The sequence below is a fragment of the Elephas maximus genome, chromosome 9, assembly GCF_024166365.1.
Source record: "Elephas maximus indicus isolate mEleMax1 chromosome 9, mEleMax1 primary haplotype, whole genome shotgun sequence".
NCBI lineage: Eukaryota > Metazoa > Chordata > Mammalia > Proboscidea > Elephantidae > Elephas > Elephas maximus.
Window position 1 is genome coordinate 41,547,269 of NC_064827.1, and position 19,994 is coordinate 41,567,262.

Genomic DNA, 19,994 nt, shown 5'->3' on the forward strand with positions numbered 1-19,994 from the left:
GAGTAGTTCTTGCAAGATTAATCCTCTAAAAAAAACTGTGAAAATTAATACTTTAATTCCCCTAGACCCCATTACAGAGCTCACAGGCCACCTAGGACCTCCCTCAATGGTGTGTATCCAGGATGCCTGGCCCTGACTTTCAAGTCCCGTCCCAACTTTCTCTCCCCCCACCACAACTTACTATCTCATGTTTCATTCCCTCTGGAGTCTCCTTTCTGAGAAACTGACCTGTGCCAGCTCCACTTAGAAGTTCAGTAGCTTAAGGTGTTGGTACTGCAGCTGAAGTATTTAGCCGCATTTTAAAATGAGATCTTTTGGAGACAAATGCCTTACACCAAAAATGAACTAAAACTGGGAAATCTGGGGAACTAAGGAGGCAAGTCAGCCCTTCCCCTCTGCCTTTGATTGGACCGTAGTGGCCTGGCCTCAGCAGCAATAACCACACAGCAAGATAGCTTATACAGTATTTCTACTATCCTCCAGCTATTTCAAATCAGAAAGTTTGCCTCATTATTTGTTGGACAAATGGATACAGGTCTTTCTGGTTGATTAAGCATTGTCATTGTTGTGTACTGTCAAGATGATTCTGACTCATAGAGACCCTATAGGACAGAGTAGAACTGCCTCATAGGGTTTCCAAAGCTGCAAATCTTTACAGAAGCAGACTGCCACATCTTTCTCCTATGGAGCTGCTGTGGGTTCAAACCACAGATATTTCAGTTAGCAGCCAAACACTTAACCATTGCACCACAAGTGCTCTTTGATTAAGCATTAACTGGTTTATAATATGGCTGAAAAGAGTGTATCAACAACAAAACATCAATTTCATCATTCACAAACCAAGCCTTAAAGAGTTTTTTTTTTTTTTTTTAAACCTGTAAGTGAATCGAAGCAGTAGTTTTCCCTCATGGCCTAAAAGGAGTTAATGTGGAGCCTAAGACATGACTTTCAGAAGGAGAGAAGCTAGTGTGAGATACAGGGTGCAGACGGAGTTCTTTGTAGGTTCTTGATACACTGTCATTATCACTACCTTCACTTTAAAGCATGCCCATAGACTTTTGAGTGGGCCTCTGCCACTGAGCTAAGAATTCTAAAATCAGGGTTGTAGTGGAAGCAACAAATAACCCTTTACTATAACTGCCACTCCTGCTGGGATGTAACACCTCCACCAGAAAGAAAAAGGAAAAGTTAAATTGCCTAGAACTGTTTGTGAGTGTTTCAGGACTTTTCACACTTTTTTTTTCCCAATTCATTTTTGCCAAGAGTATAAGTCCCTTTCACATCATCTCTGACTACATTGGTTGCCATGGTTTTCTAGCTTTTACTACCTCTGGAAATAAACAACCCATTAGATTATGTCATTGTTAATTTGTCTCTTTGTACAACACAGATAGGTGATTCATAACCTGAAAATCAGTACTAGTGAGAAGTTAGCACTTAGAATGTTTTTAACAGTATATAATAACATGAGTTCTATTTAGGGGAACTGCCCTTATGAAAAGGTATCATTTTTAATTAACATGTTGATTTTTCTTGCTTCTAGAGTTGCTAAAAATGGCTGATTTTGATCCTTAATACATTTTCAGCATGATCTTGTGTACAGCCCCTTTTTCAGAGATGATGTAATAAATCAGAGCAGCCCATATTGTCCCCCCAAAAATCAGAAATTCAAAAGTGATAGACTGCAAATTAATAAGATTTTTTTTAAATATAGTCACTTGTCAAGGATCACAATAGAGGGTCCTGGACAGAGCTGGAGAAAAATGTAGAACAAAATTCTAACCCAAAAAGAAAGACCAGACTTGTTGGCCATACAGATACTGGAGAAATCCCTGGAGTGTGGCCTCCAGACAGCCTTTCGGCTCAGTAATGAGGTCACTCCTGAGGTTCACCCTTCAGTCAAAGATTGGACAGGCCCATAAAATAAAACTAGACTAAAGGGACACACCAGCCCAGGGGCAAGGACTAGATGCAGGAGAGAACGGAAAGCTGGTAATAGGGAACCCAAGGTTGAAAAGGGGGAGTGTTGACATGTCGTGGGGTTTTTAGCCAATGCCATAAAACAGTATGTGTTCTGTTTAATGAGACACTAGTTTGTTCTGTAAACCTTCATCTAAAGTACAATAAAAATAAAAAATAAAATGCCAAAGATGAAATATAATAAATATAATTATACAACAAAAAAATTCCATGTCTTATATATATTTAAAAAACCCACTGCCATCAAGTCGATTCCGACTCATAGAGACGCTATAGGACAGAGTAGAACTGCCCCATAGAGTTTCCAAGGTGCGCCTGGTGGTTATAGTCACTTGAAAGTATACTACAAAATTATTTGGGTGCCTGTTTTGGAGGTACATCAACTCTTTCAAGGAGCTGAGGGAACCAGTTTAAGATCTGGTGGGTGCGAGTCTCCCAGATGACCTCAGCCCCACCCAAGCTTTAACCTCTAACCTCAGCCTCTCAGTCCAGGACCCAAAGAGAATCCAGTCTGTCAGAAGATAAATAGCTTTATAACCACTCTCAAGAAGGGTTAAATAACAATTTATCATATTCCAAAGGGCCAGATCCTATTTTCTGTTTTCCTTAACTGTCTTAGAATCTCCTGGATACAAGACCACAATCCCTTTAGGTGTCATGGAGAACTGCTGCCCAAAATCTTGATGCTGGGAACTTCCATCCACCCACCACCATCTCTAGCCCAGGTGGAGTCATGGCATGAAATACTTACTAATAACCTCAGGGCAGGGGTCCTGTCTTATTCATCTTTGTATCCTTAACATCTACCACAGAGTCTCCAGTATAGGAAGTTCTCAATTGTGTTGAAATAAATAGAACTAAAATATTTGTTGAATAAATAATAATTATATATCATCCCTACTTTGCCTGTGTCTAGTAATCATAATCACAGGTTTAAAAGGTCTGAATATGCAAGGAACAAAGGAGTTGTTTTAATCTTTTAAAGTTCTATTCAATTTAATATTGGAAGGAAGAATGTGGAGGGAACCACATTAAAACTGATTCCTTCAGGATTTGCAACTAGAAATCATATAGAACATAAGAATCAGGACTTGAAGGAGAGAGGGAAAGAGAGAGAGATGGAACAAAGGCTCAAAGATGAAACCTATACTAATTCCTGGTAACTATTAAGCTGATCCATTGCCTTTAAAAAAAAAAAAAAAAAACTATGAACCAATGAGTTCAGTTAGCAGAGAACAGGAAAAAGAGAAGTAAGAAATTTTACTTTTCCTAAAGATTGTGCGTTGACCTTCAATCAGAATAACATGAATATAGCTAAAGTGAGATATTTGAGGGGACAGGGCAATGTGTGCATCCCAGGCTAAGCCCAATCAGTCTGATGGAAAGAGAGAGAGCAGATTTGAGGATCGGAGGAGAGCGGCCAAGAACCAGAACCCACAGGAAGGTCAAATACACCACCAGTGCCCAAGCCAGAGAGACTTAAGGGTCAAGACCAAACATTAAAACTAGCTGCCTTTCCAACTGGCTTTGAGACAGATTGGATTTCCGGTGTGCCCTGGACCATGTTATTCTTTGATTCAAGGAGCCCTTAGTGAGCACCTACCATGTGCAAAGCCACTATATGAGAGATAACTAAGGGATGCCCTTGGCCTTCTGGAGCCTGCAAAGAGCCTTCAGAGATGCACACACAAGTAACCATAAGAGGGAGGCAGATAAACTCTAGCTGACAAAACATCTGTTAATAACTCTCTTAGAAATTGTTTTTCATGAGCAGTTGTCACTCCTGACTTTTCCACATATAAGTAGAAGTGTTGCTCAGGCTGTTTTTCCCTCCTCCACTGCCCCCAGTCCCAACCCCACTTCTCTAGTTAACCCCACTCATCTTCAGGTTTCAACTTAGGAGTTGGGTCCTCTAGAATATCTTCCCCGATCATCCCAAGGTCCCTGCTACATGCTCCCAGGCACACAGGATTTCCCTCTCAGGGCACTTACCAGCTGTATCCTAATATTTGCTTAATTTTACATGACGGCAGAACTGCACTTCGCTGAGTCACCCTTGTATCTCTGCTCAGAGCTTAGCGCATAGGAGGCATGCAATGAATGTTGTATATGCATTTATCAATCTATGGACGCAAAGCACATTCAAAGGGTCTCAGCAAAAATCGAGCTGGAATAACATTAGGTGGCCCAACTGCTCTTCAAGCTGGGTGAAGAGGGAGTAATGAAAATTTTCCAAATCAAATGCATAATTCAAGGCTGTAGGCCCTGCCCCTCATGTATGAAAAGAGGTCCATTGGTATCAATAATAACTCACAGAAGAAATGGAGTACAGTGAGAATTTGAAACCCAAAACTATCCAACAGTCTTTATTCCTACCATTATTTTTCCTACCACCTCTAAACCTTTTAATAGAAACACTAAGAGGAGGAGGAAACCATGCCCTGAATTTCCTCTCCTCCCTCTTCTGCCTTCTCCTTCTGGGAGACTCCAGAGCGAGCAGGCAATAGCCAGGAGAAGAATGAGGAATAAAGGGCTTTCAGTTGTCATGCACTGTCAGTTTCTGACAAAGGATCAGAGTTATGCCCAAGGCTTGAACAACCTGCGGAGCCAGCATTCAGGGTTCTGTATCCCCAGTTCTGGATCTCCTGCTTAGGAAGCTTCCCCATACAGGCTGCTCTCCACCTAAGCACCAGGCTACCCTAGGATGTTGGGTCCAACACCCATCAGCATCACTGGGTGTCATACACACCTGGACAGCTACTGAGCCTGAATTGAGCACCAACATTATCCCCAGGGTGCAAAAACAACCAGTGCTGCACTTTTCAATGGAAATGCTCTCATTTGATCTGTACCAGTACAGATCGCTTTTTCTACAAGCCTGTCACTACAAGTGATGCCTCTATTATATACACAGCCTCTGGCAATATGGACGAGGCTGAATCCCTGCTCAAAATCAAAACATGCCAATGCAGATCAAAACATAAAGCAATGCTTAAGTTGAGGTGGAGAGCGATTCACAGCCACGGACATTTAACTCTTAACTCTTTCTTTGCTTCCGTCATCAATTTCCAGCTGGACTGTGGCTGTCTAACTGGATGCCACATCACCCCCACTCCTTCCTCTCAAACCCTACCCTCACCCCTGCTCCTCAAAACCATTATCACCACCAAAGCTCACCCAGATCTCACTCTGTCATACAATGCTATTCACTGGATTCTAGCAGAGAGGTTATGGAAACACAATATGACACCTTCCGCTTCCAAACAGAGCCCAGGGAAAGCAGCACTTAGCTGACAAATGCTTGTTTTCAGGCACGCCCAGGTTTCCCCAGGTGGTTCATATTACACCCAGTTGGAGGGTGGTACTTTCCAGGCTAGGGCAGCTGCTCCACTGAGCCACCCTCAGAAGGTTGCCTCCACTAAAAGCCAATTTTTTACGGCAACGCCCACAGATTAATAAAGTATGTGCAAAGAGACAGCCCTCTGTATAATGAGCCTTCTTATTGCAGCCCTAGGGATATCGTGACTGATCCAAGCCTTCTTGCAATTCTGGCTCCTTTATCCGGCATCAAGCCAAAAAAGCCAAACCCGTTGCTGTGGAGTCAATTTCGACTTACAGTAACCCTGTAGGACAGAGCAGAACTGCCTTATAGGGTTTCCAAGGAGCGGCTGACAGATTCAAAACTGCCAACCTTTTCAGTCAGCAGCCGAGCTCTTAACCACTGTGTCACCAGGGCTCCTCATCCAACACAGTTGTGAGCAAATATGGCCTTTTGTTATAAACTTCAGGTGCATTTCTTGAAGCTCAGGTGAGAAGCACAGGACAGAGTAACTTTTCCCATCTCTCACCTGTAATGCAAATGGCCTTTTCCCTGAGCTGGGTCTTCATCAAGCCTCTCAACCAGAATGAATCCACATTTGGGGAGGGAGAGGTGAGAACAAGGGCTGATGTTAGATCTTGTTGAATCTACATTTAAGGAGATGTGAGAAAGAAGACAAATATTGGACCTAGTTGGGATTGATTCTTTCCATTTTTGAAAAGAATGAAGTTTTTCTTATTACAAAAGTAATTCATGTTCACTGTGGAAAGACAGACAAGCTTAAGGAAGAAAAATAAATTAGCCATAATCTTTCTCCAGGAGTAATTACTAGGAATATTTTAGTCCAATTCCTCCTTTCTGTTCTTATATGTGTGTGTATGCATGTGTCTTTTTTGATGTTGTTGTGAGTACTATTTTGTAACTGGTGTTTTTACTTAAAAAACTGCTGTATTAATATTTTATATTATTTATATAATTTTATTAATAATATTTTTATGACATTTTTAATGACCACCTGTATGGATACTAAAAATCAAGCTTCAAACCAATTCATTCCTGCTTGGACCCTTGCTGAGAATTTGCATTTCTAACAAGTTCCCAACCAAAAAGAAAAACCCACAGCAGTCGAGTCTATTCCAACTCATAGCAACCCTATAGGACAGAGTAGAACTGCCCCAAGAGTTTCCAAGGAGCCCCATGGTGGATTTGAACTACCAGCCTTGTGGTTAGCAGCCGTGGTACTTAACCACTACACCACCAGGGTTTCCAACAAGTTCCCAGGCAATGCCAATACTGCTGATTAGGGACCAATTCTGAGAACCAGTAGGAGAGCAGTGGGTCTCAAAATTTACCACACAGAAGAAACACCTGGAGATCTTGTTAAACCGCAGATCGTGATTCAGTATATCTGTGGTGGGAATGCAAATTGTCAGCAGGGGCTCTAACCAGAACAAACTGCTTCCAAGCCCTACTGAAAATAGCTAACATTTATTGAGCAGGCATCTTGAGGCATTCTTTTAATTCTCACAAGGACTGTCTTAGTTAGACTCTATTAGACTTACCATTTTATAAGTGAGGAAACGGACATAGAAGTAAGCTCCATGATGACTGTCTTCTGTTCCTCCTTTTCTTCTCCTTTCCCCCCTCCACTATCCTCACACCCAGTAGGTGTTACCTTCTCAGCTCTCTACAAGAGGCTAGACCAGGCCCTGTGAAAACAAGTCAGCAGGCAGATGTTCCAGGATCATCTCTGCCTGGTCAGAGCAGACGTCCCTGCACCACACATTCCAGGTATCTGCCTTGCTTAAACCAGTATTGGGCCTGTTGTTGTCGTTAGTTGCTATAGAGTCAATTCCAACTCATGGCAACTCCACGAGTACAAAGTAGAACTGCTCCATAGGGTTTTTCAAGGCTGTGACCTTTTGGAATACCATCTGGATCTCCAGGCCTGTTTTCTGAGGCACCTCTGGTTACCACAACCTTTCGGCTAGTAGTGGAGTGCTTAACTGTTTATGCCACCCAGGATCTTAGTGTTGGGCCTAGACCCAGTTTTATACTAATGTGGGAAACACACAGCACTATTTCCTATGCAGTGCTCCCTGTGCATCATTTATGAGTGACAGTTCATGGCCATTACCTCAGCCTTGCCAAGACCAGAGATCACACCCACCATATTTTCTCTTTATTTGGAGATGTTTAATCTTCTTCTTAATTTTACTTGTATATGATATTAATGATATTGTTCAATAATTTCAGCATCCCACCAGATCACCTTTCTTTGGAATGGGCACAAATATGGATCTCTTCCAGTTGGTTAGCCAGGTAAAAAAAGAAAAAAAGTAGCTGTCTTCCAAATTTCTTGACATACATGGGTGAGCGCTTCCAGTGTTGCACTGTCTGTTGAAACATCTCAATTTGTATTCTGTCAATTCCTGGAACCTTGTTTTTTGCCAATGCCTTCAGTGCAGCTTGGGCTTCTTCCTTCAGTACCATTGGTTCTGGATCATATGCTACCTCCTGAAATGGCTGAATATTGACCAATTATTTTTGGTATAGTGACTCTGTATTCTTTCCATCTTCTTTCAATGTTTCCTGCATTGTTCAATTTTTGCCCATAGAATCCTTCAATACTGCAACTAGAGGCTTGAATTTTTTCATTAGCTCTTTCAGCTTGAGAAATGCCGAGCATGTTCTTCCCTTTTGGTTTTATAAATTCAAATCTTTGCACATTTCATCATAATATTTTGTCTTCTCAAGCTGCCCTTTGAAATTTTCTGTTCAGCTCTTTTATTTCATTATTTCTTCAGTTTGCTTTAGCTACTCTATGTTCAAGAGCAAGTTTCAGAGTCTCTTCTGACATCCATTCTGGTCTTTCCTTTCTTTCTTGTCTTTTTAATGACCTCTTGCTTTCTTCATGTATGATGTCAACATACAACTCATTTGGTCTTCAGTCATTAGTGTTCAATGCATCAAATCTATTCTTGAGATCGCCTCTAAATTCAAGTGGGGTATACTCAAGGTTGTATTTTGGCTCTCATGACAGAAGAAGGGATAAATCTATCTTGGAAGAAGTACAGCCAGAATACTCCTTATAAGAAAGGATCTTGAGACTTCATTTTACATGCTTTGGACATGTTATCAGGAGGGACCAGTCCCTGGAGAAGGACACCATGCTTGGTAAAGTAGAGGGTCAGCAAAAAAGAGGAAGGCCCTCAACAAGGTGGATTGACACTGTGGCTACAACAATGGGCTCAAACATAGTAATGATTGTGAGGATGGCACAGGACTGGGCAGTGTTTTGTTCTGTTGTACACAGGGTCACTACAAGTCAGAACTGGCTCAACAGCACCTTGTTCCTCCCTATTTTTTACCTCTTGTTTTGAATTCTTTTTCTTCCATTTCCCTTCTCTCTGACTCTATTTTCATTTCTTCTCATGTCTTTGTAAGACACTATTTGTTCTCCATCTAATGATTTCACAGCTTCACTTGCTATAGACATCACTCTAATATAATAGGTGTCTTTCTTCCCTTGGTTTAACATGCCCGTTCAAAGCTGTTCCTAGCATATGGAAGAGCAGATGACATCAGTATTGACAAATCTCCATTCCATATAATGAAGGGACGGTGGAAAATTATCCCATCCAGAAGAGTCTGCTAGCTCCTCCTTCACACAAGCACACATTCCCCCTGTCCAAGTTAAAGCTGTTTTCCTGACTTTCAATCTGTCTGCATTCTTGCTTGATGACTTCCAGGCAGGGGCAGATGACCCAAAAACTAGGTAATCACGGGCTTACTTATGCTTACTTCCTAACCTGTAGTGAACAATGTCACATGAGTGTTTTACTCCAACATGTGACATTGTTCACTACAGATTAGGAAGTAAGCAAAAGTAAGGCCATGTTTACCTTGTTCACTGGGTAATCCATCCCTGTCAGGGATTGTAAATTTGAAAAGAGGCTTTGATTGTGTAGGAAGGTGCTGTGTGGATGGGAAAGAGACAGATGCCAGCCATACCTAGAAGCAGATATTTGATGTGGCAAAAAAAATGGTGAAATTATTCACAACAGATAATCTGGTAAGAAAGGTAAGCATCATGCTTACCTTACCTATTGGATAATCTGCCCCTGCTTTCAGGTCTCATTTGTTCCTGATACAACCAAAACCAATGTGATGTTGCTATGCCAATGGGTCTTTCCTGTAGGCTCTCAGTCAGCATTTTGCTCTACCACGGATTATACCCCATAAATGCAAATACAGGTAATGTGTGCAGAAAGAATACAATGCACCCTACAGGTACCATCTGGAGTCAGCTCTGCTTAGCTCTTTCTGACAAAGGTCAAGGTATTCCTGAGACATTTCACTGCAGTCCAACCTGCTACCTAGAAACCAGACTTCTCATTTCACTTGTCACCAATAACTCAGGCTTAGGAGTCAGACATTGCAAGTAGTTTATAGAGTGAGGGGGGTGCAGTCTGAAATACAATTCATTTTGATATTCAGGCTGACTCTCCAGCAAAGCCTCAGGGAACACTTGTTTTTCAGTTTGATTATATTTCCTTCCCACTCCAGTGTTTCCAACATCTCTTGTCTCTCCCCTGTGCCCTGCCTACTCCCAACTCACACGCACACACCACATAAACACACACATGCGTGCACATGCATACACACAGGCACACAAGAAAATAAGGGCCAAGACTCCAAGGTTCTTCAAAGTGTACTCACTGATAGGAACAAATCTTTTTTAAAAATGGGTCTTTTTAAGCATTTATCAATAGTAAAAGATACAGGATGCAGCTAAAGATAGAGTTTATAATGAGAACCAATACCAGACAGTATCTGCTAAGACCTGATCACTGAAAATCTCAGAGGCTTGGATAGCCATGAGGGGACTTGTCTCAACAAACTTGCTTGTCCTGAGTTGTTGGCAGCATCACCAGAAAATGATAAATGAGCCAAGACTGCATGTTTGTGGCTCCTCGCTAGTTTGCTTTCTAGGAGCATATCCAATCCTAGGCTGTCGTCTTACAGTAACACTGGGGAGCTATTCCACGTGCATTGGTGTTGCAGTGAACAGTACAGAGGAGCCCTTTTGGATACTACAGATCAAACATGTTGCTGCACTACCTCAACACTGTCTAACTCAAGGCTAAATGATAATAGCACAACTCTGCTTTGCACTGAGCTGGGAAAGAATTTACATGATTTTCTCAAGGATGACAGAAACATGCAAAATACATCAGGATACAAATATCTCACTTAAGACTGGGCCCACAGGATTGAGACAAAGAAATCAGAAGAATCACTGATTTGGGAAGATATCAAACAGGTAGGAGTGAAAGGCAAGGGTTTAAACACCTACTGACAGCTATAAAAACAAGTGAACTGTAAAATCTTCTGAATGTAGCTTTCCTAAAACAGCAGAGATGGAAATATTCCTAAAATCCTAATACAGGGAGAGTCACTCAAATAAATACTTCTGGAGGGAATCAATGCATTAAGAGAAAGCATTTGCAGACTAAAAGCCACATAATACACAGAGGTTGCATCCTGACAGAAGACTTGTTAAAAGAATCCATTTGCAGCTCCAATATTCAGGGTCAGTAATTTCTCAGAAAAAAAGGTTAATGGAAACAAAACAGAATTCAGGTCACCGTCTCTCAACCAGTGTACAGAAACATAGGCAAAAATCCACCCTTGGCATATCCTCATGCTATAGAATGCAAAATTATTGCAACATTCTATTTGGTAGGGTTTGTGATCAATGCAATGGAGAAATGAGGGAAGCTAGATGGAGAGGCATTTGTGCGTGTGGCTGGGCAGGTGGACTCACTGATCTCTGATATGTCCAGCCTGGGGCTGCAACGATCTCATGTTTGAAGGCAGGGAGCATGGATGTGCATCACTCAGATGCACAGAGCAGGAGAAATTTTCTTAAATCAGCTTCCTGCCCCAAATGCTGCTCTGAAACCTTTATAAATATGTCACAGGCTCACACAGATGAAGGAAAGTTGATTGAGAATGAAACCATAAAACTTAGTGGCTGTGGTCTGATCTCCACAGGTTGAGACAGTGGGTACTTGGTTTGGGTTTTAGACCCTACAACAACAGCATTCTATGGAACATCATAGGCAGTGAAGCTCCTTACAACACAAGAGAAGAACCAAGCAAGAGAAGGGGTCAAGAGGATTCAGAAGCATCAATAGGACATGGGAGCCTTGTGCACAGAGGTCTGGAATGGGATGAAGGAACAAACATGAGGCTTGGAGGGAATCCTTCCAGAAAGGGATGTCAAGGCTCTCCCAGTCCAAATGGCTTTTTCAAAATACATCTCTGCACTTAACAGGCAGCAGAGAGTTCCACATGGGTCAGCCACAGTAGATATTATATTTCCTTTGGCTGAGGGCTGAGGGTGGGTTGTGGATGGTTTTTATCATAGTCTCACGATCTGCCAGGCACAATGCCTGTTCAGCATGCAACATGCCACTTAGTCTTCACAACAACCCTCCATCCTTATCAAACCCTCAGTTATATAACTAATGTTTATGGAGAATTGATGGATTCTAAATTGTATCCTTTAATTAAACTAGACAATCAGAAAACTACACTTCAAAAAAGTATGTTGGGGTACATGGTGCCCATTCCCACCCTGAACTCCTTTACTTGAATAGCACTGTGGTGTTACCCACTAGCTGACACTATAAGAAGCAGCCGTGTGAAAAGTATAATTGTGCTTAATGTAAGTATAGTATATATTGCATTACGTAGTTTCTTATTTATGAGTCACCAAGGGAGCTAATTCCTGGTGTTAGTACTAAAAATTATTGTACCTCTCCTAGCATGTGGAGTTTTTTTATAATGTTATAGACACTGGATCATGCAATTGATCCTGCTTCCCTACTTGCATGGGCTGTTAGGAAGCTCAGGGCAGATTAGTCACCCAACTCAAGGCATGCCATTACCCTAGCTAGATTCCATTTATTATTTCACTTCTTTTATTTAATTTTGTTTAATCTTTCTTTACCCTATGAATTTATGCACATCATTTAAAACTCTTTTAGTACAAGGCCAGGTATAAATATATATACACATATATTCATGTGCACATATGTACAGATCTAAAAGTACTATGGCCAAATATCAAACAAAACAGACAATAAGGATTTCGTGTACATGGAAGTTAAATTAGTGAAATTCTTGTCCCCTGTTAACATTATTTCTTGTTAAAATTTATAAGTAACCCAGTTTTCCTGCTTCCCATTTTTATTAAGGAAATCCATTTTCAACGTGCCAGAAACCTGCATTTCTTTATTCCTCATAGAGGAGCCAAGCTTTCTGAGTAATATGGAACAACTTCTCCATCTATTGGCACAATTTAATATTGCAAATAATAACTCAAAACCAAATTCTCCCTTGTTCACTCTATTTAGTTTGTTGTTGTTATTGTTTCGTTTCATTTTGTTTTTTCCTTTATGTCTTTCTTTCCATTAAGTGTCTCAAAAATATCCAGTGTTAATTAATACATCTCACATGCATTAAGCTCTCTGCCTTCTGGAGTTAATAAACCTATAGAAATTAATTTCATGGCACTAGCACTGGGCTGAGGAACTGCCTAGATCACAACCTCTACCTCCTAAAGGAAGCCAAGACAAAGTTTCTAAAATAAGATATAAAGGAATGAAACAGTATTATGCATACACTTAACAGTTTAAGCCAGCTTAGGATGTGATAATCATTTTAAATCATGTTTAAGAGCTGGGTGACATGTTGGAAATGCCAACATCTCAATCCTCATTTTGGAATAGCTTATAAGTCACAAAATATATGGGTACCCAAAAGGGCCAATCAATTTTATAGGTATCATATACTAATGCCGAATAGAAAGACCAAACTATTCTCATCATTCCTCATCCACCAACAAATCTGTACCTTTGTTAAGCAATTCCCTTCATATTCCCAGTGGCAAGGCAATCACACTTTCTCTTAAACAAAATATATCACCCTTGGATTTTTTTTAATCATAAAATGTTCTATAAATCCCTGTGATGTTATGATCTCTATAGGATTGTATATATTTGTAGTGGATGCGTTTATATGTACTTCTCTTGTGTTACTACCTTACAGATCTGGAACTTAAACCCAACTCTTCCACTTATACAAAGTGTGCAGCCTAGAACAAGTTACTTTTACCTTTGCGAGTTTCTTTCTTCATCTGTAAAATGAAAACAATAGTAATTACTCTGTAGGGTTGTTGCAAGAATTAAATACCTATCACCTAAAACCGTTGCTGCTGAGTCAATTCGGACTCATAGAGACCCTATAAGACACAGTAGAACTGCACCATAGGGTTTCCAAAGAGTAGCTGGTAGATTTGAACTGCTGGCCTGTTTTGGTTAGCAACCAAGCTCTTAACCACTGTGCCACCAGGGCTCTATTTGGCACCTAGTAAACAAGAAGTGGTAGATTTTAACAGCAGTCATAGGAGTAATAGTGGGAAGAAGAAGAAGGACAAGGAGGAAGAGGAAAGGCTTTGTCATCCTTTCCCCAGAAGTCACTTGGCCTCTCAGTCCTTTAACAGCATAATGAATCTCTGGCCTGAAAATACAGGAGGTTCCTTGAGGACCTGGAAACAGGGAGGTTGACAAGCAGAAAAAAATAATAAGGGTTTTAATGCAAATGGAGTCTCTGGGTAGTATAAACGATTAACACGCTCAGCTGCTAATAGAAAGGCTGGAGATTCATGTCTACCCAGAGAGACCTCAGAAAAAAAGCCTGGCGATCTACTACCCAAGAATCAGTCAAAACCCTGTGGAGCACAGTTTTACCCTGATACACAAGGGGTCGCCATGAGTCAGAGTCGACTCAATGGCAACTGCTTTGTTTGTTTTAATGAAGACATTAAAGTTTCAGACAGGAACAAGACGCAAATGGAAACGAGCAGGTCTCTTCTTCCCCCTCCAGCCTCACAGTCTCCCTCCCGTGTCCCCACTGGTGGATCCTTACAGAGAATGGCCAGCAAAGGAGAAATGGGATGTTCTGGGACTCAGCCACATCTTTGCAAGGCAGAGGGTAGGAGGTCTTGGAGCTGAGAGATAATAGCTCTTCACTGAATAGAAAGACAAATAGAAAAAGTTCCTGTTAGTTTCTCTGAAAGGAAGGTTTGATATAACAACAGAGAAATTTTCAGGTGACTAAAATCAAACATAAAAAAGAAAAAAAGACAAATTCAACACCACGTGTAGTTTAACTCTGACATTCACTTATAAATGGGGACAAGTGGAAAGGAACAAAGCCCAAGCAAGATATCGTTTACTCCCTGGGCCTTTAAACTTATTTAACACATAGTCGAAAGACAGTGACTCATATGTGCTGGTCAAAGTGCAAATAGATTCAGTCTTTTTGGAGAAAAATTTAACAATACCTATCAAAAGTTAAATGTACAGTTCTACTTAGAGTCCCTAGTCTATACAAATGCTTGCTTAAGTACACAAAAACATGTCGAAATATATTTAGCACAACATTATTTGTAAGGGCAAAAAAAAAAAACGAAGCAAACGAAACATCCATCAACAAATGAATAATTAAATAAATTCTGGTATATCCATATAATGAGATGCTATGGAGTCATTAAAACAAAGAAACAGGTCTATATGACCTCACATAGAAAATGTGTAGGATGTGTATAATTCTTTTATTTTTAATAGCGTAATAATAGATACAGTAAGAGCCTATTGTGTTCTTGTTCGGTACTGTTGAGTTGGTTCCAACTCGTAACAACCCTATGTACAACAGAATGAAACACTGCCTGGTCCTGCATCATCCTCACAATCGTTGCTATGTTTAAGTCCATTGTCGCAGTCACTGTGTCAATTCATCTCATTGAGGGTCTTCCTCTCTTTTGCTGACCCTCTACTCTACCAAGAATGATGTCCTTCTCCAGGGACTGGTCCCTCCTGACAACATGTCTAAAGTACCTGAGACAAAGTCTCACCATCCTCACTTCTAACTAAGGAGCATTCTAGCTGTACTTCTTCCAAGACTGATTTGTTCATTCTTCTGGCAGTCTGTGGTATACTCAATATTCTTCACCAACACCATAATTCAAATGCTTCAGTTCTTCTCTGGTCTTCCTTATTCATTGTCCAGCTTTGACATACACATGAGGTGATTGAAAATACCATGCTTGGCTCTATTGTGTACATTATTTTTTTACTCAAGTATTTATATTTTCCTCCTCCCTTGACCCAATTAAAATAATAATAAAGGAAATTAAAAAGACATAAGCACAACACAACTATGTAAATTATCTACTGCTGCAAAGGAAAACCCTGGTGGCATAGTGGTTAAGAGGTCAGCAGTTCAAATCCGCCAGGCGCTCCTTGGAAACTCTATGGAGCAGTTTTACTCTGTCCTGTAGGGTCACCATGAGACAGAATTGACTCAACGGCAGTGGGTTTTTTGTTTTTTACTCTGCAAAACCAACTACCCCAAAATTTAGCACCTTAAAACAACAAACATTACTCTTCCTGGAAGTGGCCTAAGGTAATCTCTCGAAATGGTTCACTACTCACTTCACCCAGAAAATCCCACAAAAGCATGCAAATCAAGAGGTTCAAATCTTCGGGTCCTTTTTGAGAACACCCATGAAACCGCCCAGGCCATCAAGAATATGCATATCCAAAAAGCCATCTAGTATCTGAAAGATGTCACTTTATACAAGTATGTGTGCTGTTCCAACATTACAATAGTAGAGTTGATAGGTGTGCACAGGCCTAACAGTGGGGCCAGATATAGTGTTGATGGCCCAAAAAAAGTGCCAAATTTTTGCTGCACATGCTTAAAAATGCAGAGTAATGTTAAACTTAAGGGTTTGGGTGTAGATTCTCTGGTCATTGAGCACATCTATGTGAACAAAGCCCCCAAGATGTGCCACCGTATTTACAGAGCTCATGATCATATTAACCCATACATGAGCTTCCCTGCCACATTGAGATGATCCTTGCTGAAAAAGAACAATTGTTCCTAAACCAGAAGAGGAGGTTGCACAAAAGAAAAAGATATCCAAGAAGAAACTGAAGAAACAAACATATGGCTCAGGAGTAAATTCAGCATAAAGTAAAATGCAAATAAAAGTAACAGCAAAGAAACAAACATTTGTCTCAATGTTTCTGGGGCTCAGGAATCATGTGCAGCTTAGCTGGGTATCTTTGCCTCAGAATATCTCACAAGGCTACAATCAAAACATAAGCAGGGCTGCCATCATCTCAAGGCTCAACTAGGAGAGGATCCACTTCCAAGCTCACTCCGGTGGCTGTTGACAGGCCTCAGATTCTCAATGGTTGTTGGCTAGAGACATCTTTTCCTTGCAACGTGAGCCTTTCCATAGGGCAGGTCACAATATGGTAGCTGGCTTTCCTAAGAGTGAATGAGAGAGCAAAGAAGGACATGCAAGATAGAAGCCACAGTTCTTTTTTTTTTTTTTTTTTTTACCTCATCTTGGAAGTGACATTACATCCCTTCTTCCATATTCTACTAGTTGGAAGTTAGTAAATCCAACCCAGATGAAAGGAGAGGGGATTACACAAATATGTGATACCAGTAGGTAGAGAGCATGAGGGGTGATCTTAGAGACTGCCTACCACACCAACAAATAAAATAGGAAGGGCATGTCACTGAATAAGAGATTTCAACACATTTCTGAAAGATAAAGTGTTAAAACTGATGACTCAACATCGAGAAAACCACAGCCCAGAGTGTGGGAAAGGATGACACAGCTAAGAACATTGTTGATATACCCTGCAAAATCATCAGGAGGGCAGAATACTAAGCAGTGCTCGATGATACATGAAATTGAAACCACAGGAATTAGTTTAAAGCTTGTATCCATCCCTCTGCCATCCTCGCTCACAGAAAACCAAGTAAAGTCCACTAGTAGATCAACCTTGGCCAATGATTTGTAAGATATTGATTGAGAACCTACTATGTGTCAGATACCACATGGGGCACTAGGGGTACAGTATGAATAAGAGACATAAGGTCTGTGCCCGCATGGATTTACAATCTAATGAGGTAAAACAGACAACAAACAAATAAATATAAAAGGTATTTTCATATAGTAATATGTACTGTTAAGTAAATTACAGTTAAGTGATTCACAGAGGGTGACTGGGGGAGTCTCTTCTACTTTAGAAGGGTAATAAAGAAAAGCCTTTCTGAAGAGATAGCATTTAAGCTGTGATCAGAAAGATGGGAGGAGGCTGCCATGTGAGAAAAAGCAAAAGCCTCCAGATGGGGAGAAACCTGGTGAGAGTGACATTAGAAAGACTAGATAAGCCTGAGCACAGTGAGCAAGCAGGATATAGTCTGAGATGAAATCAGAAGCACGATCCCAAACAACATAAGAGCTTGTTGATGAAGACAGGGCATTTCAAAATGCTATGTGTAGCCACGGGTGAAGTTTAGTGATAGAGTGGTGTGATCTGATTCACATTTTAAAAAGAAAACTCTGGGAGCTTTGTGAATAATGGATTGTAGTGGGATGTAACTGGAAGCAGGGAGCTTTGCTAGATTATTGAGTAGGCTAGGAGAGTAACAGTGGATTGGCTTGAGGTGGTTGTGAAGACGGAGAAAAATAGACAGATGGAGGGATGCTTTGGTGACAAAACTGGCAGTACTCATACTGACGGGAAGGAGTCCTGGTGGCACAGAGGTTATGCGCTCAGCTGCTAACCGAAAGGCTGGCGGTTCGAACTCACCAGTGGCTCCATGGGAGAAAGATGAGAGAAAGATTACAGCCTTGGAAACCCTATGGGGCAGTACTACTCTGTCCTATAGGGTCGCTATGAGTTGCAATTGACTCCATGGCAACAGGTATATACTAATGGGATGTGGTATGTGAAGAACAGAGGTGAATCAAGAACGACTCCTAGGTTTTCAGATTAAGCAACTAGGTGGAAGATGTGCTATTTCCTGAGATAGGGAAGGCTGAGGAGAAGCAGAATAGGAATCAGGTTCAATTTGGGGCCCATTAAATTTGGGATGCAGTTTGAATATCGGGGTAAAGATTTTAGGAAAGGAATAGGTTGCGAGAGTGTGGAATTTAGGAGAGAGTTCAGAATTGGAGACATAATTGTGGAAGTGATCAGTAGATATTACTGGATGAGATCATCAAGGGAAAGGCAATAAATGGAGAAGAAAACCCAGAACAAAGCCCATGTGCTCAGCAACATTTAGGTCAGCAAAAGGATGAGAATCCAGGAAACGGAACCGATTAAGCATGGCCAAAGAGGTAAATGAAAACTCTGGAGAGCACAGTGTCACTGACATAAAGAAAAGAAAGTGTAATTAGAAGTCAAATGGGACTGATGTGTCTAATGCTGGCAAGGGGCCAAAGGAGATGACTTTTGATTGGCAACACAGAGATCCTTTGTGACCTTGACAACAGTAATTTCTAGTAAATGGTAACAACGGCAGTCAAACTGGAATTTTTGAATGGTAAATGAGAGCTGCTGTCAAAATGATGAAGTAGGAAGACCGAAGCCCTCCTACCACGAACCTGTAGATATACCAAACAAACATATTTAAAACTTTAATCCACGGCTGAATTAGTAAAAGAGAAATCCTCAAGAGGCCAGAAGAAAAGAAAGAATTGAGAACCAGAGTATTCTAGGCACCCAGATTAAATTAACAGCAATCCCATGAGAAAGTAAAGCCCTCCCTACGCATGCACTTTGGGTGAGTTTGTACTCCAAATGTAGTGTACTCGTAGTGTGGGAAATCTCCATAATCAGCAATCTGAGCAATCGGTCCATAGATAACCCTGGAGCACCTGTCAAATGCAAACCCACACTGTAGAAACACTTTAAAAGTTAAGCCACATGGAAGTTCCAACAGGGGTAGAAGAGGGTAGGGTGTCTGCTCAAGTTATCAAAAACTATTAAATAAATGATCAAAAATATCTTCCAAAGACTAGCTATCCAAGACAGAAATGTACTACAGTAAAACCTGCAAAAACTAGAACCTGTGTAAGGAGGAAACTTGTCAGAGAAGGACAATGCAAATATTTTCCACTAATAGAGAGCGATAGAAAAGTGGTAAAACTGCGCCCTGTCAAAGGCAGTAAAACTTGCAAGACCCAGAAAAACAAGGCAGTCCCATTGAGTTATAGCTCTCACAGGTTTCACTGTATAATAGAAACTATAAAATACATAAATTTAAATTTATTAGATATAAAAAGAAAGTAATAAACTCTATATGTTTGCTATTACTAATATTAGTATTAATATTTTCACGATTAATAACCATTTTGTGGAGGTAATTCCTTTCTCTCTGGTGTCTTGCAAGACTGTCTTATTACAATACACAATACAGGAGAAGTCAGCATAGCTGGACTAAACCAAAAGCTAAGAAGTTTCCTGAACACAACCAAACACTTCGAGGGACAGAGGAGCAGGGGCAGGAGCTTGGGGACCATGGTTTCAGGGAACAACTGGCATAGGTCAATTGGCATAACAAAGTTTATTAAGAAAATGTTCTGCATCCCACTTTGGTGAGTGGTGTCTGGGGTCTTAAAATCTAGCGAGCAGCCATCTACAATGCATCAATTGGTCCCAACCCACCTGGAGCAAAGGAGAATGAAGAACACCAAAGACACAAGGAAAATATTAGCCCACGAGACAAAATCAGCCACATAAACCAG

General features: G+C 40.8%; 1 pseudogene; it reads left to right on the forward strand.

Moving 5' to 3' along the window:
• The first annotated feature begins 15,851 nt into the window (after positions 1-15,851).
• LOC126082410 (60S ribosomal protein L17-like) lies at positions 15,852-16,410 on the forward strand (annotated as a pseudogene).
• Positions 16,411-19,994: the final 3,584 nt, after the last annotated feature.